This window comes from Eriocheir sinensis, chromosome 27 (assembly GCF_024679095.1).
Source record: "Eriocheir sinensis breed Jianghai 21 chromosome 27, ASM2467909v1, whole genome shotgun sequence".
In the NCBI taxonomy this organism is placed as follows: Eukaryota; Metazoa; Arthropoda; class Malacostraca; order Decapoda; family Varunidae; genus Eriocheir; species Eriocheir sinensis.
This window is the reverse complement of record NC_066535.1, coordinates 10,578,452-10,593,451: the sequence shown is the minus strand read 5'-3', so window position 1 is coordinate 10,593,451 and position 15,000 is coordinate 10,578,452. Positions and strand designations below refer to the sequence as shown.

General features: G+C 43.0%; 1 protein-coding gene across 1 annotated transcript in view; it reads right to left on the bottom strand.

The window, feature by feature from the left end:
- LOC127004282 (glutamate receptor ionotropic, kainate glr-3-like) overlaps nucleotides 1-15,000 on the bottom strand; it is a 54,479-nt gene that overhangs the window by 32,690 nt on the left and 6,789 nt on the right. The gene's annotated exons all lie outside the window — the stretch shown is intronic.

Below are 15,000 nucleotides of genomic sequence, written 5' to 3'. Positions count from 1 at the left end.
TCCTCTTTTTTTCCTTTTCTATTTTTTTTATGAACATCTATTGATCTATTTCTCATTGATTCCTCGCGTCTTTGCTTCACTCTATTCAAGTTTGATTTCCTCCTTTTAAATTTTTTCCTGCCCATCTTTCTCTATCTTCCTGTCCCCTTCATGACTTTATTTGCTATTGGTGGTCACAGGGATTTGTTTTAGTTCCGATGCTGTTCATGCTTTCAATCTCTGTTGTCTATTATTTTGTCGTTTATTTTATTATGCTCAAGTTTTTTGTTGATTGTTACCACTATAGTCGTCACTTTCTTCTTCTTCCTCTTCCTATTTTCTTTTTCATCCTCATTGTTATCTGCTGAATATTTTGTTGTTCCTCTCATTTTGCTCATGTTTACTTGATTATTACCACTGCCGTTTTCTCCGTCTTCCTCCTCCTCATCATCATCTTCCTACTTTGTCTCAATATAATCGCTGGGTTCATGTCCTCAGTTGGTCTCTCCCTCTCTCTCTCCCTCTCTTCCTTCGGCTGTCTTGACACCTGCAGATCAGTCACCGTCAGGGGCGAGGTTGATGGGGAGATGTCCAAGAAGGAAGGGAGGCTTATATTTTTTGTCCCCCCTCTCTCTCTCTCTCTCTCTCTCTCTCTCTCTCTCTCTCTCTCTCTCTCTCTCTCTCTCTCTCTCTCTCTCTCTCTCTCTCTCTCTCTCTCTCTCTCTCTCTCTCTCTCTCTCTCTCTCTCTCTCTCTCTCTCTCTCTCTCTCTCTCTCTCTCTCTCTCTCTCTCTCTCTCTCTCTCTCTCTCTCTCTCTCTCTCTCTCTCTCTCTTTTTTTTTTTAATCAAGGGTATAGTACGAAGAGGAAGTGGGTTAGTGGTGAGGTACAGGTGGGGAATAGGAAAGACAGTAGGAGTGTACAGTTGTATGGTGTAGGTTCGTTAGTTGTTCTGGTGTAGTTATTGTTTATCGGGCACCTTATTTGTATACCCCCGGCGTGCTGGGGGTTTGTGTGTTTGGATTGTTTGTGTGTAAAGCAAAGCTAAGCTATGATGTCACTTTCGTAAAGTGGTGTGTGGGCGGTTTTTCTCGTAGTGACTTCAAGCTGCGCGGAAACCAGGGGTGGACCAAGTTCGTGCTGCCGTCAAGCTCCTTGACGTGGGTGTAGTTCACGTCGTCTTGCTGGTCTAGTTTCTCCCATATCCTGCCGGCGGCCTCCCGTAGCCTTGTGCTGACTAGTTGTACTCCGAGTCTGCGGTGTTGTGCTGCTGTGTTTTCCGTGTACGGGTATTTCTGTCCGGTGGCAAATCTCAGCGCTTTGTTCTGCAGCCTCTGAAGCTGTAACATCTTGGTGTGGGAAGCCATGTGTGTTGGGGTGGGTGAGTAGTCTAGTATAGGAAGTATCTTAGTCTTTACTAGATACAGTTTGAGCCGCTCTGTGAAGTGCCAGAATCTGTTTAGTGATGTGAGGGCTGTTTTAACTTTCATGGTTTTGTCGTTGACGTGTTTAACGATCAGGCCGGTGGATGTCACTGTGTGGCCTAATATCTGGCATTGTTTTTGGTGGGAGATGGTGTTGCCCTGTATTTGTATGTCATTTATTTTTTTCCTGCCGAGTGCGACCACAGCGAACTTGTCTATGTTTGTCTTGATCTTCCATTTTTTTTCAAATGTGTTGAGTCTGTTCGCCTCCCGCACGACCAGGGCGTCATGGTGGTCTAGGGTACCGTTGGAGGTCACTATTTGTGTCGCGTCGTCAGCATAATATATATCCATACAGCTTCTGTTATCAGACCGGGGCATGTCAGAGGTGTAGGTGATGAAGAGCGTTGGTGATAACACGCTGCCCTGTGGCACGCCGCTGTGCAGGGGGAACGGGGAGGATATTGCTGACTTAACTCGAATGGAAGCTGAGCGCTGATCAAGGAAGCTACATAACAGTTTTTCCGTTAGCTCTGGCAGTCCGAGTTGAAGTATTTTGTATTGCAGGCCCTGTAGCCAGACTTTATCAAACGCTTTGCTGATGTCGCGTTGGATAATAGTGCAGTTATATATATCTCTCTCTCTCTCTCTCTCTCTCTCTCTCTCTCTCTCTCTCTCTCTCTCTCTCTCTCTCTCTCTCTCTCTCTCTCTCTCTCTCTCTCTCTCTCTCTCTCTCTCTCTCTCTCTCTCTCTCTCTCTCTCTCTCTCTCTCTCTCTCTCTCTCTCTCTCTCTCTCACACACACACACACACACACACACACACACACACACACACACACACACACACACACACACATATTACATTACATTTTCCCCGACGAGAGCAACACAATTCTATATTACTCAACACACTTTTTAATTCGCTGCGTATTTTTATTTCCGAATCAAACGTGCGTGTATCATCTCTTAATTTTTGCTCTGTGTGTTTATGCATCGCATCCGTTCGTTATTCCTCCCTTCCCTCCGTCTCTCTACTCATGTCCTCTCTTTCTTATTTATATGTTATCTTGTACATAAGGGAGGGAGGGCAAGAGGGAGAGGGATAAGGAGACTAACGTAGTGACTGAGAGAAAAAGGAAAATGCTGAGGATAGAAAAAGGAGACATGATCAGATTGAGTGAGGAAGGCAAGTGTATTTTTTTTTCGTGTATGAATAAGGAAAATAAGCAGTAGCGCATGAAATAAGGAAAAAATGTGGAAACTGATGTATTTATGATTATTATTTTTGTTCTTTTTCATCCTCACATATATATTTTTATTCTCATTCTTATTACTTGTAGTAGTAGTAGTAGTAGTAGTAGTAGTAGTAGTAGTAGTAGTAGTAGTAGTAGTAGTAGTAGTAGTAGTAGTAATAGTAATAGTACTAGTAGCAGGAGTATTAGTATTAGTAGTAGTAGTAATAGTAGTAGTAGTAGTAGTAGTAGTGGTAGTTTCTTTAGTCGCTTGTTATTCTAATACATTTGTTGGTGTAATTTTTCTTGTAATTAAGGATTCATGACAAGCGTTACTGTAAAGCGTCCCAATTATTTATCTCTTTCAACATATATTTTCTTTATTGAACATGTTATTTTTTTCAGTTTGTTATTTATGAGCATTTTCACTATTTCCTTTTGATGACTTGATCTTCCCACTCCACCTCTCCTCTCTTACAATTCCTGTACTCCACCTTCTCCCTTCTCCCTTCTTGCCATTACCCACACTTTCCCTCCTCTTCTCTCTAAACTAAATTCCCTCTATCGTCCTCCACTGTTCCAATTTTCCTTCCCCACCACTTCCTTCTCTCCAGCCATACCGTTCCTTGACTCATGCTCACTCACCTTTCATTTAGCACTGCGAATACAAGCTGACGGTGGTTTCGTTGACGTTAATTCTAAAGCTTATTTCTACGTTCAACATATACATATTTCATTTGCCAACACTCAGCCTTTAATAAACATTCAAAACTTTCTTATTAAATATAGTAAAGTAAGTGTGTGGGTGAGTGAATGAGTGAATGTGTGTGTGTGTGTGTGTGTGTGTGTGTGTGTGTGTGTGTGTGTGTGTGTGTGTGTGTGTGTGTGTGTGTGTGTGTGTGTGTGTGTGTGACGCAAGGCTCAGGTTGGAATCTCAGGGGCCTCAGGTGTTTATATTGACGCTCTGTTTGTCACTGCCGCCTCCAGGCCACCGACCCCAGACACACAAGGATTACATGCTGAAAATTTCAATCCTCCGCGCGTAAAGTCTGGGCCTGGATATAGTGTGTGTGTGGGAGTGTGTGTGTGTGTGTGTGTGTGTGTGTGTGTGTGTGTGTGTGTGTGTGTGTGTGTGTGTGTGTGTGTGTGTGTGTGTGTGTGTGTGTGTGTGTGTGTGTGTGTGTGTGTGTGTGTGTGTGTGTGTGTGTGTGTGTGTTTAAATATCGTATCAGCTGTTTCTTTTCGTTGAGCGCATTAGTGCAAAGGAATGTTCGTATGAAGAAAAAAAAAGAGAATGAAGAGCGTGTTACGAAAAGGAGAATTGTTGTTGTTGTTGTTGTTGTTGTTGTTGTTGTTGTTGTTGTTGTTGTTGTTGTTGTTGTTGTTGTTGCTGTTGTTGTTGTTGTTGTTGTTGTTGTTGTGTTTAATATCGTATCAGCTGTTTCTTTCGTTGAGCGCATTTAGCAAAGGAATGTTCGTATGAAGATGTGTGTGTGTGTGTGTGTGTGTGTGTGTGTGTGTGTGTGTGTGTGTGTGTGTGTGTGTGTGTGTGTGTGTGTGTGTGTGTGTGTGTGTGTGTGTGTGTGTGTGTGTGTGTGTGTGTGTGTGTGTGTGTGTGTGTGTGTGTGTGTGTGTGTGTGTGTGTGTGTGTGTGTGTGTGTCGTTGTGCCTGTGTAGGTGTACAGGTCTGCACCAGATGAAAAAAAAAAAAAGATATACGCATGTTTTCCATTAGGTATTTTTGGAAGTTGAGATAACCGTGTGATGCTGCTTCCGTTTTTTAGTATCATACATTATTTATCGCATTTCTTCTCTTAGTCCCATTTCAGTCAGTTCGATCCGAGTATTACAAAATCGTTTTCTATTATATAGTAAGGAGAATCTATTTTATGTTGTTTTACTGAGATTTTTCCGTCCTTTTTTACTCATCACAATCATTTTCATCATTACCATCATCCTCGTCATCTTTGTCTTCATTTTCGTTACTCTCTCATCATCATCACCAGCAGCAGCAGCATTATCATCATTCATGCTCACACTTTCATTAGTTTTGTTTTAAGATTTACTCTCCTCCTCCTCCTCATCTTCTTTTCCCTCTGCTCTTTGTCTTTTTCCTCCTTCTTCTCCGTTAGCACCTCCTCCTCCTCCTCCTCCTCCTCATTATCATCTCCAACACCATCACCATCAATCACCAAGGAAACGAAGGCTCATACTTGTGTTTTATCTCAAGGCCGGAAGAGCACCCTGTCACTTCCTTTCTCCGTCAGCCTTCCCTCCACCACTCTGTTCTCTCCTAATCTTCCACCTCACACCTACCCTACTCGTCGCACACTCACTCAATCATCCAGTTATTCCTCTGAGCCTTTTCTCTATCACGTTTCTTCTCCCTATCATCTATAGCTCTCTCTTTACCTAACTAAACATTTTACCCATCAACTCATGAAAAACTCCCATTAAAGGCACTTCCGGTTTCCCCCTTCCCTATCTCTTCCATTTTTCACCCTCTGATTCTTGCCATCCACTTGTCATTTCACCCATTATCCCCTTTTCCTCTTTTTTCCACCCACCCCTTCACTCATCACCCAACCCGTCATGCTGTTACCCATCTTCCCCTTCTGCATATCATCCACAATCTTCACCCATCTTCCTCTTTTGCTGTCTATTCCACCTACCCGTTCACTCTTCACCTACCTTTCATCACGCCTTTTCCAACCTTCCCCTTCTATGAATCATCTCCTATCTCTTCCTCCTCCTCCTCCTTCCCCGAATAAATCCCTTTTCCGGGCGAGTACTGGCGCAGAAGTTGGTCACTCTAACCCCTTCGGGCCTTCGCCGTGCCTCGATATACACCTTTGTCGGCCTCTGGTTAATTAATGGACGACACGTTGCGAAACAGACACGCCACGGTGACTGACAGGTGTGTTTTTGCTCTGCCATTTTTCATGCTGGCAGAAAATAACATTACGAAACAAAACGGTGTGGAGAAATGGTTATGCACGTGCAGCAGGGAAGACGGTAGGGAGAAAGAGAAAGAGATAGATAGATATTGCTGGATAGATACATAGATAGATAAATAGACAGATAGACGGATAGGTAGATAGATTGATAGATAGACAGAGAAAGAGAAAAAAATAGTGGATAAAGAAATGCCGGTACGAAGATCAGTTAAAAAGACGGAAAAAAAGGAGGAGAGTGAATGGAGTGGCAGGTTTGATCAAAGAAACGAAAGCGTAGGAAAAAATGTGCAATAGATAAAGGTTCATGAAAGGTTGACTGGCTGGCAAGTGGAACCATATAACACGTGGATGCCTGTCAGGTGATTTTGAAGAGATAGTGGAAAGGTAACAGCGTAGCAGAAAGGAAACCCACACTCAGAAACAGTTGTGATGTATACTAACGAATGCGAACAGCTTTGAAGTGACAAGCATGACGAGGTTATTGGAGACAAGTGGACGTGATAATGCTTAGGTATATTATAGGTGAATGGGAGTAGCCAGGTGAGTAGAGGGTTTTGTGAAGGACAGGTAAATATGAGAGTGATAATGTGAAGTTGCTATTTCTGGCACTACCCTCCCTTTGTTATATGTTTTGTGCGTTGCCATGTACTCCAGTGAGATGGTTAGTAGATGAAAGCGTGCGTGTGTGTGTCGGGGGGGGGGATGTATGTATGTATAACGGGGGGGCATGTATGTATGTATAACGCTCGTTCGCATACACACACACACACACACACACACACACACACACACACACACACACACACACACACACACACACACACACACACATTTAAAAAGATTCACATTTATTTTGGAAGTCTCAGGACACTCGAACTTTCTTTCAAACTTTCGATCTAAACCCTCAAAATTCCATTCATGTAGCTTTGTGTGACCTTCCTTCCTTCCTTCCCTCCCTCTCCATCCTTTACCTTCCTCCTCCATATCCTGCCTTTCCCCTTCTCCCTCCCCTCTTATCCTCTTTCCTAGCTTTGCTCTCCCCCTCCTCTTCCGTTCTTTACACCGTCACTTCTCCTTTTCCTCTACCAACGCTGCCTCTCTCTTTGCTACTGCACTCACTCTTTTTCTTTTAGTTTTACTCTCCTTTTTCTCCTTCTCTCTTCACTATCTTACCTTCATTCTATCTTCCAGTCTGTCTTTCTTCTTTTCTCCGTCAGCTCTCTCTCTCCTTTCTTGTTCTTCGACATCAAACGAGAGAGAGAAAGAAAGATAAAATGACGGCCTGGGAGAGAGTAAGAAAACAAAGAATGGGACGAAGGGAAGGGAAGGGAAGGGGGGTGACTGAGGGGAGTGTTCAACGGAGAAAGAAGGGCTTAAGTAATGAAGGGAGGGAAGGGGAAGGATGGGGAAGGATCCAGGGGGCGCAGAAAGCTTGGTACCAGCCGCCGTGACGGAGGAGAACGAATAACCTGACGGAGACAACGAAGCATCTCAATGACTTCGGGGAAACGGCTCGAAAATACTCCATTTTCTTTCTCCCAGACTCCAGGATTGTGGCTGATTCTGATTCTCTCTCTCTCTCTCTCTCTCTCTCTCTCTCTCTCTCTCTCTCTCTCTCTCTCTCTCTCTCTCTCTCTCTCTCTCTCTCAGTGTATTGATATTATATCTATGTATATTTTCCTTGCGTTATATAAATATTGGGATTCATAGAAAGATAAATGACGGGAATCGCAGTGGGGAACAGTGGGAGGCAACAGGAGTTTTGTTATTTAAGGAATAGCAACGTTAAGGTGAAGGTGAAGGGTAATATTTAGCAGTGTATTGATAACAAACAATACCCGGAGAGAAGCGAGGGACGAGAAGGATGAAGAGGGCCAACAGGCGTCTGTCAACTCAAACAAAAGAAGAACCGCGACGCCGAGACTTCGAAACACTTGGACAAACGTTTTCTCTTTCCTCTCGATATTTCCTTTCTGTCCTGCTGGCCTGAGGGAAGAGGAGAGGGAAAAAGAGTAAGAGGAGGAGGAGATGTTTTTTTTTTGTCGTGGGTAAACTTTCTTGCTGGGTTCTGTTTGTGAGCTTCGACACTTCGTTATTTACTCGCCGTGACTTTCTCTTCCTTCTCTCCTGGGCTTTTTTCCCATTACGGCGAGAGGGAAACTCAGGGCGGCCGAGCAAGTTAGAAGAATCTTGATGAACAGCCACTTCTAGGAATCCCTTTCAGCCTCACCCTGTAAGGTTACTCTTCCTTCCTTCTTTTCCTTAATTTCCTCTTTTTTTCGACGTCTTCCCTCCTCCCTTCCTCCTGCTCCTCCTCCTCCTCCTCCTCCTCCTCCTCCTCCTCCTCCTCCTCCTCCTCCTCCTCCTCCTCCTCCTCCCACTTCCTCTTCCTCCTCCTCCTCCTCCTCCTCCTCCTCCTCCTCCTCCTCCTCCTCCTCGCCCTTCAATATCACAACTCTCTGTAAACATTAATTACAGTGAGGTAGTTTACTTCTAATTGTCGAAGAGTGTTGTCCCACAGTCGTTCTTTTTATTGGCGAATGGCCCTTGATGTTTCTCGGTGTGGAAAGGCAAAGCCAAAGTTCCATGTAACCAATTAGCTTTGAGTATTTTTTGTCTCGAATCGTGAGCTGATTTTAATTGGATGACACTTTTTCATCTTTTTACTTATGAATAATTCAACAAACATTCTCGGTGTAAGCTTTATTTCTATATGCGGAACGAATATTTAAAAGTCTCGTCCGAACTCCGAAAATATGAATCTTTAAAAAAAAAATGAAAATCCTTAACGCTCCCGTATTTTGTACATTATACTACATGATACTTACCTGCACCGAGTAATTTGGTATAACAGGTTTTGGTTTCATGCTGAAATTGTATATTCGGGCCGGGCAGGTTAAGCTTCGCGGGTGGCTGCCGTAGGTCAAGGAGTAATGATATGCTGCGGCCTGATTGCATGCTCCGGCCCCTTTGACTCAACCTCCGGAGTCTTTCGTTTTTATATATAAACTTTCCTTCCTTTCTTCTTTTCGGCTCAGTATTTTCATCACTATTAAAGTTTATGCTAAGATAATACCCTGGCTTAACACCATGACAGGCAGGGGCGCTGGGGAGGGAGCGGGGGAGCTGGGGAGAGGAGTAAGGGGGTAAGGGGGGCGGGTCTGGCGGGCAACATGCTGTGAGAAACATGAGACCTAACCACCCCGCTCTTGGCTAGGTGCCTGATCATGGCCTCATCAGTCTCTGTCGGGGACTAACTTTTTGCCACGCCACTCTCAGAGCACAGCGTCGCCTCCCCTCGGCCCTTCTACCCCCCCCCCCCCTTTTCACCACGCCACCAGAATAAGCCTCTCCGTCCCCTTCCCTTCTCTTCCACCTCCTCCTTCTCCTCCTCTTCTGCCATTCTTGTCCTTTTCTTTTGCCTCTCTTCCATTTTTTCCTCTTCGCCTTTGCCCTCAGTTTCTTCTTTTTCTTCCTCTTCCTCCCCTTCTCCACCTCCGTCATTCTCGTCTTTGTCTTTTTCCTCTCTCCTGTTTTTTTCTCCTCTTCTCCTTTGCCTTCCTTCTCTTCTTCTTTCTCTGCTTCTTCCTCCTCCTCAGGGCCGACACACAACACCCTACCCCATCTTCCGCTTCTCCACCTCCTCCCCTTTTTCCCCTTCTCTCCCAAATCCCCCTCTCCCTCCTCTCCCGCTTACACACACATATTATTCTCCCCCGCCGCCGATGCCTATCATCAAGGTGTCATTTTTTCCCCGTGTCAATGAGGTAAATGCAGTTTATAGACCCGCCGTGTCCCCCTTCACCTCCAGCCTTCCTGTGCGTTTTGATCACCATGGGTTTTCTTCCTCTTTTCTTCTTTGTTGTTCTTCCTTCTTCATCTGTCACTTGTGTATTTCTTTTGTGTGTTTTTGTGTGTTTTGTCTGTGTCTTTTCTTTCCTGTGTCTTCCTCTCTTCTCGTCTCATCCTCCTCTCCTTCTGTGCTACCCTGCTTTCTCCCTCTTTTTCCCTCGTTTATCCTCACCTGATCCTTCTTAGGGATTTCAACTCCTTCGTTTCTTCTTCCTTCTCCTCCTTGTCCTTTTCCACGAACTCTTTCTCCTCTTCCTCCTCCTCCGTCCTTTCTGTTTTTCGTGTCCAGTTCCTATCCGTCCTCGTCTCTTTCTCCATCATGTTTCAGTTCCTGCTTCCTTCTTTCCCCCTCGCCTCGTTTCGCCTTACTCCTGTTTCCTATCTCTCACCTCCTGTTTCTTCCTCTGCGTTTTTCATTTCAAAGTCCATGTCTTCGTTTCCAGTTCTTCTTGTCGTTGTATATCTATTCGCTTCTTCCATTTCCTTACTTCTATTCTTTTTCATCTCCTTCTCCTCCTCGTCTTTCTCTTCGTCTTTTTCCTCCTCTTTTACCTCTTGCTCGTTTTTCTCTTTCTATTTTCCCTCTGTTCCTCCTCATCCACATCCTCTTTCTCTTCTTCCTTGTTATCTTGCTCGTGTTTTCCATCCTCCTCCTTCTTTCTTCGTCCTCGTCCTTGTCCTCCTATTCCTCCTTCTCCTCCTGTCCCCTATCCCCCTTCCCCTCCTCTCCTCCTCCTCCTCCAGTGTGGCAACAAATCGCACAATTTACACTCGGATCGCCAAGTGGCCTCCGGGAGCCGCCACGCGCGGCCCCGCGACACCAGTGTTCGCCAAGGCTTTGTGACCCGAGTTATGGTGCTCTGCAAATCTTACCCTCGTATATACATTTGAGGTCGTGGCGGGAAATCTGGCCCTGATGTATACGCTTTAGCTGAGGCTGGGAAATCTTGCTCTCCTGTATACCTTTTAAACTAGGCTTGGGGGAATCTTCTTGGTCTTACGCACGTAGACAGTTGTGGTTTAAAGTTTGGGTAGCAAGTGTTCCGTGCTCATGAATATGTTTAAATTTCCTGATCAGATATTTACTTTGGGAATGGGATCGCTTTGTCTGGGTGTCATGCTTTTGTTTAATGTTAGGGCCTTCTCTCTCTCTCTCTCTCTCTCTCTCTCTCTCTCTCTCTCTCTCTCTCTCTCTCTCTCTCTCTCTCTCTCTCTCTCTCTCTCTCTCTCTCTCTCTCTCTCTCTCTCTCTCTCTCTCTCTCTCTCTCTCTCTCTCTCTCTCTCTCTCTCTCTCTCTCTCTCTTATTCTGCTTATCTATCTTATTTTTATACTTCTTTGTCTTGTAATTCACACACGCACACACACACACACATACACACACACACACACACACACCTCGTTGTCGCGGTGTGTTGTGTGTGAGTGGTCTCAGTCCTCCCCAAAGATCGGTCACTGAGCTCTGAGCTCCTTCCGTAGGGGAATGGCTGGCTGTCTCGAGAGAGACCCGCAGCAGACCGAGGTGAATTACACACACACACACACACACACACGCACACACACACACCTCTTGACCCTCACGGGGTCAAGATGTGTCACATGGCGCTCCCCATTGCAGCCGCAGGGTCAGCCTGTTGATCGTTTTCCTTCTCCTTCGCTCCCCATCCCCGCCCCTTCCCATTTTTTCAAGGAAGTCATTATTCCAAAGCACACTTGTGAAATGTTGTGACATTATACAGACATACAGTGAGTGCAGTGTGTTAGTGGAGCTGGAAGGGTAGTGAGAGCTGTGTGTCGCCAACGTCTCACTTGACCTCACCGCCATCTGGAAGAATCCACCCTTCGTCCTCCCCGGCACCACCACACAGCACTCCACTCCACCCTCCACCTCCCTCCATCCCTACCTTCCCGAAGACAAGTCTGACTCCCGTTTTCCATCCTCCTTCTTTTTGTACTTGTTCTCGTTAGTGAAATATATTTAAGATGTATTTCTAAAATATAAATTTTCTGCCTGACGGATGCCGTGACTGAATAAACCGTATATTATTATTATTATTATTATTATTATTATTATTATTATTATTATTATTATTATTATTATTATTATTATTATTATTATTATTATTATTATTATTATTATTATTATTATTATTATTATTATGATTATTATCACACACACACACACACACACACACACACACACACACACACACACACACACACACACACACACACACACACACACACACTCGCTCACCTGTAAGGCCAAAATAAAGTCTTCCCCCCTGCTGGCAATTTGGCGCGCGTCGGCTTTTCAATAGTGGCTGCCATTACGACGCTTTATCAGACGCGTGACCTGCCGATACCTGTTATGACCCGATGTTAGTTCGTGTCTTCACCTGGGGAGAGGGTACGTCTGCCCCCTTAATGACCTAGTCTACATGTTTTCGGTTCGTGCCTAGCTGGAGATGAAGTAACACCTTCTAATGAGTATGGTATTGGCGATGATGGCAATAATGATGATGATGATGATGATAATGATGCAATGTTGGTGTTGTTAGATATGCTTGGTTTGGATAAGGAAAGGGTTAAAGAAGGTATTGATGGTAATGATGATGCTTAGGAGGAGGACGTCAAGGAGTAGGATATGAAGAGAAAAGGTATACGAGGAAAAAAAATCTGGGCTGGCGGTTTAAACCAAATGGTTTAAACCAATAAAAAACCTCCAGTAACCAACTAATAAAGCCATTTTTTTATTTTGTGTGTATTTTTTGTTAGTTTCATCAGTATTGTGGTTTTAACTATATGTAAGATTTTAATTATGTACAGCAGGGTTGGTGGTTTAAACCAGGGGTGTCAAACTCAAAACCCTTGGAGGGCCAATTCATGCTCTGAAGTGCCGTCATGGGGGCCAACAAGGGTAGAAAATACATTGACAAGATTGAAGCTACCATGATACCGCGGGCCATTTATGACTATCCCGCGGGCCATGAGTTTGACACCCCTGGTTTAAACCAAAAACCCATCAATAAAACCAGTGTTTTTTGTGAATCTTTTTTAGTTTTATCAGGTATTGTGGTTTTAATTATATGTGGTTTTAAATTTTTTATTATGCACAGTCATTTTACTAACACCAGGATGAAAACGTCAGTTGGTAAACTCAAATCTCTGTTCAAATGCTGTAACTGAAAACATAATTTTGGTACATTATATATATATATATATATATATATATATATATATATATATATATATATATATATATATATATATATATATATATATATATATATATATATATATATATATATATATATATATATATATATATATATATATATATATATATATATATATATATATATATATATATATATATATATATATATATATATATATATATATATATATATATATATATATATATATATATATATATATATATATATATATATATATATATATATATATATATATATATATATATATATATATATATATATATATATATATATATATATATATATATATATATATATATATATATATATATATATATATATATATATATATATATATATATATATATACTTTAGCGCGTCATCTTATCCTCCCACTCACCCTCACATCACCTTCGCTGTATGGCACTGTTCAAGCACTGGAATGGTCGACACACGCACACGTTGCATTATTTCAGCACTTTTAAGACTTGCACATCTTTCAAATGCGTATTATCTTAGCCTTTTCTTGGGAGTTACAAGCCAAGACCCCTTACATAGGACCCGTTTTCGCGCCAAACTTGCGCGTCCCTCACAGCGGCCTCCCTCACTCTAGCTTAGTTAAAACACAATTTTGGTCTTTCATTTCTTGTTTCCAATCAAGCACTGTCCACTCCCTCCACATTTCACACCATCGCATCACCAACGCCCCTGCAACTAATGTGTACAGCAGTAGATTACAAGAATGCAGAGGAGTTCTTTGACTCAGAAACCGACTCCTATCAGCTCATTTTCAAGATTTCTGGCTTCCTGTCTTTGATGCCACACTGTGAGGGGAGAATACGATACGAAGGTCTTTATTTGCTCCTAAAATCACGTTAAAATGGCTTCTCAGGGTCTTTATAAGCACATAAAAATGTGATGCCGCAGCGTTTCCGCCATATTCGTCGATGCCTCCGAGGAACACGCCACAAATACTTCCAAGTTTCATAGTCTCACAGAAACATATTTTGATTCCTTCTTTTTTTTCTAAAATCATTGTTACAATTAATTCATATGAAAAAAATTACATATTGTTATTCACCAAAATCCTACTTATTCATAATTTATTATCTGACATAGACAATGCCTCAGATTCTTATGTAAAGAAAAATAATTTCCTTTAGCCATACACACAGAGTAACCTGAAAACTGAAAAACAGCAATTGTGGTGAAACAAAAAAAAAGCCAATTGGTATTACAAATAATTCATCATTGTTGTGGCAATCTCTTCTGACAAGAACAATGTTAAAGCATGAGGAGTAGAGAAAGAACGTGGAATGTATGCCCCCATAACAGAGACAATCACCTCTGTGATGCGCATGGCAAACACACAGAGGGGTCTCTCTCCTGGAAGCAGTAATCATCCCACGGGAAATCGGAAAAGTACATACTCAGGTTGTCCCACCGAGCTGAAGCAAAATGCCAGAAGCATCGCCTCTTCGGTGGGTCCAGAGGATGTACAGGAGTGATAGGACAGGATACAGAAGTAAGGTTGTGATCGGAGGAGCCCAACGGAGAGAACAGTTTGACAGAGTAAGCAGAAGGGTTAGAGATAAGGAATAGGTCTAGTATGTTGGGCCTGTCGCCAAGACGGTCGGGGATACGTGTAGGGAGCTGAACCAACTGCTCTAGGTCGTTGAGGAGAGCAAAGTTGCAGGCTTGTTCACCAGGTTGGTCAGTGAAAGAGGATGAAAGCCAAAACTGGTGGTGAACATTGAAATCTCCCAAGATGGATATTTCAGTGAAGGGAGAGTGGGTCAAGATATGCTCCACTTTAGAGTTCATATAGTCAAAGAATTTTACATTGTCAGTAGAGTTAGGTGAGAGATAAATAGCACAGATGTATTTAGTAATAGAATGACAATGAAGTCTTAGCCAGATGGTGGAAAATTCAGGAGCTAAGGTCGTGGGCACGAGAACAAGTGATGTTCGCATGAGGACGCAACATCCAGCTTTGGATTGAAATTTAGGATAGAGATAGTAGGAGGGAACAGAATAGAGATTGCTGTCAGTAGCTTCAGAAACCTGTGCTTCGGTGAGGAAGAGAAGGTGAGGTTTAGAGGAGGAGAGACGGTGTTCTACAGAATGAAAATTAGAACGAAGATCGCGAATTTTGCGGAAATTGAGAAGAGAAAGGCTCGAGGAGTTATCAAGACACCTTTCAGATCGGCAGCCAGAAGGGGAGTCCTCCCTGGGGGAATTTATGTTCGCCCCCAGGCAGGGGACTCAGAGCTTGCACTCATTGAACGCCATTTGAATTTTAATTTTGGGAAAAGATGTGTGTGTTCTGTGAATGTA